Source organism: Myotis davidii, unplaced genomic scaffold, assembly GCF_000327345.1.
Source record: "Myotis davidii unplaced genomic scaffold, ASM32734v1 scaffold560, whole genome shotgun sequence".
Classification (NCBI taxonomy): domain Eukaryota; kingdom Metazoa; phylum Chordata; class Mammalia; order Chiroptera; family Vespertilionidae; genus Myotis; species Myotis davidii.
In genome coordinates this window covers 1,968,180-1,971,576 of record NW_006294418.1, presented here as the reverse complement: position 1 = coordinate 1,971,576, position 3,397 = coordinate 1,968,180, and the positions used below count along the sequence as shown (strand labels likewise).

At 35.3% G+C, this 3,397-nt stretch overlaps 1 pseudogene; it reads right to left on the bottom strand.

The window, feature by feature from the left end:
* Nucleotides 1-2,208: 2,208 nt before the first annotated feature.
* Nucleotides 2,209-2,786, bottom strand: LOC102766945 (annotated as a pseudogene).
* Nucleotides 2,787-3,397: the final 611 nt, after the last annotated feature.

The window sequence follows — 3,397 nt, the reverse complement described above, 5'->3', positions numbered from 1 at the left end:
TTGTAATGGTAATTCAGCATATTATTTTTGTCACAATTTCTCAATGAGAAATATAATAGAAAAAATCCCTATATGTAATAAAGATATCCCTTCCCCCACCAGTATAGACCTTTTTCTATACACATCAGGGATATTTTTTAATGTATGAAGTAAATAAAGATGTGTTACAGCATGAAAACTTCCAGCACATACAGTGAACAAGAAACAAACTCTCTCCATAGTCAACAAGGCACTACATGAGTTACCTGTTACCTTTCTGACTTCAACTCACATCACACTCCTCTTTTCTCAGTGATCTCCAGCCATACGGGCGTTCATTCCATTCCACAACCATGCTCATTTTGCTCCTCTAGTCTTTCATATTTGTTTTATTTGCTCAGAAAACTCTTATCTCCAGTCTTCTCATAGCATCTGCAAGTTCTCCATCACAATCTCAATTCAAGTCACCTCTGAAGACTCAAGACTCTTCTTAAATAGCTGATCAAAAAAGGCAAGATCCTCATTCCTCCCCAACCTTAAGTTTTCATTGTGTTTACCACTCTCTGAAATGATTCATTTTGTTTATTTGTTCACATGTGTTATTTGTTCGCACGTGTTTCCAGGAGGGCAGCAGTATTTTCTTGCTTTTTCAGAGCTATATGCTTGACAGAGAGTAGATGCCCAATAAATATCTGTTGAATTGACTATATGACTATCACATTCGAATATTTTAAAAATCCTTACATAAATTATTTTCCTAGTGTTTTTCAACATTATATTTTAATAAAATATGTAAGTAATCAGAATTATTATACACAGAAATTCAGAAATTCACCAGGCTTCTATAGGAGAAAGGAGTGATTGGGAATATTAAATGGGGCTACTTATATTGAGTGTTTAAAAATACATATGCAAGTTATTTTAAGAATTCACTCAAGATTATTTATTTTAAATTATCAAATTCTTTATTGGTTCATTTGTGCACTCATTTACTTGCATATTCCTTGGTTTAACAAATATGTATTTAGCCCCAATGTGAAAGGTAGCATTCACTTTGTTTGCGATGCATCAGATAAAAAACAAAACAAAAAATGATCTTTTGGAACTTACCATTTAGTGGGAATAAATAAGCTGTACACTTTGTAAATAAGAAATATATATAGGATTGTTGATTAAAACTCTGGAAAAGAAGGCAGATAAGGGATGAGCAATGGGCTACTCTACTGGTATTGGTTTTTGCTTAAGCACAGTATTGTTCATATGATGTATACTTTACTATGTGTACCTTGAAATCAATACTATTTTCAAAAGATTAACTCATACATGCCAAATTTGCCATTTTCTTTACTTATTTAATTATTTTTATTACTCTCACTTTTAGCTTCATTGTAGTGAATATTTTAACCGAGTATTTTCAACACGTACCCAGCTTCTGTACTGTTCAGGCATAACAGAAACAATGATATTCTCAAAAACAAGATCACAGCTCGAAAACACTGTTTAACCACAGAGTGGCTGAAAGGATCCCACGCCATCCCTAATGCCATCTGTTATTACTCTGAAATGCTCCCTGTTTCTTTCATAGAACTTGTAGCAAACTATATTCTTTTTTAAATGATTTTTTGTTTCTCTAACACATATCAGCTTCAGAAGACAGGCTCATACATATTTTTTAATTACTTTTTTTTTACAAGTGCCAAACATATCTCCTGCAGCTAAAGAAATTTTTTAAATAAAATAAGTACATTTGTAAATGTTTATAATTTCCCATAGTGTACCCAACCATTGCTCTGTGGGAAGAATGTCTATTAACCTAAATGCAGAGGATTTAGATGGAGAGGCTAAATATTCAGCTTTGCAATATAAAATTCTGTACATTTTGTTGAGGCAGAACTTTCTGTCTCCGCTGACTTTATTGCTGTTTTCTGCCTGTATAAAAAGAGAGATGGTAGAGTGTTTCTTAAAAAACAAAAACAAAAAAACTTGGAATGGATTAAACTATATTAGAATACATTGTTATATTGTAGAGATGAGAGTTTTTGTTGAAAATTGCTCAGAGGAAAAGGCAGATTGCAGTATAAAAATGAAAATTCAAGACACAAGCCTTTGGTTGGAGTAATGGGAGATTTTTCCTCCTCTGGGCCTCATAATAATGAAACCAAGAACAGAATGTCACACTGCTCTTTTTTTAATCCCAGTTTTATTTTTGTGTATACATTTGCTTAACAATCACAGAATTTCTAGGACAGGTTCAGGGAAGTGAAGAACCTTTCTAAGTAGTTTATATTGTCTAGAACCGAGGTATCTGCAAATCCAGCCTGGAGCAAAATGAGAAACATCTTTCTAAAGAAAGGCTTAGAAATTCTGACACAGTAGGTTACGATGTTCCTTTCTCTGATAGCAGGACGGAGGCATACCTGGTTCCTAGGCCACCATTCCTAGGTATAGCCAAGAAAACGGTACAGACCACCCAAAACAAGTCCAACCAATCCACCTTGTGCATGGTATAGGTTTCACAATTTAAATCACCTGTATTCAATGGTAAACTTAATAAACCTTTGTAAGATATGTCCACTGTCAAAAATAGTGGCACTGCCATTGTTAAAACAGCAGCTATACAAGTCACATTTAAGATGCACTGAAAAACACTTTGCTACTAGGCCACAGAGAGCAGCATTAAGGCCAACACATGTCAATCCATGTTCAAGTAGATCCCTTCCTGCTTCTGAAAGTTGGTTGGCTTTTCTGGTCATTATATCAACAATTTGTTTTTCCTTGACAATAGCATCTGGTTCATGATTTTCCATCTTGAACCTTATGCTCTCCTCCCAACTGTCCCAACTGTCGGTGCTTCCCCCACTGCTCTTTTGATGGTGAGATCGTGCTACTGATAGGCAAGTGGTCAGCTAGAATGCTTGACTGTTAGGGAATTCATGAGCCTAATTTTGGGCCAGTGGACTCTAAGAACCACATGGATCAATTGCTGTAAATACTGCTGATTATATATACCTTTTTGTTGTTGTTGTTAACCATGAACTTTCAGTTAATTAATTTAAAAAAATTAAGTTTTAATTCAGTCACAATCCTGAAAAGGGAGTTTTAGAGAGGGACTTACTTTAACCCTTTGTCAAAATATTAAAGTGGAGAGCTGTGCCTCCCTACCCCGCAACCGCCCTCAATCTGCCTGCAGTTTCATAGCTGCAATGGTCCACAGGCATTGGGGCCTGGACAGGGAGCAGGAGGGTGAAGCAGTCATGCAGGCTGACGTTCAATACTCATAATTATAGCTAATTATAGCAACAACAGCTACAGCAAGAAACAAAAAGAGCTAAACTGTTAATGCAATTTGAAACTTACTCTGTTCTAAGTGCCATAATGTATTCGTTTATTTAATTCTCCCAGGACTGTATTATTAACA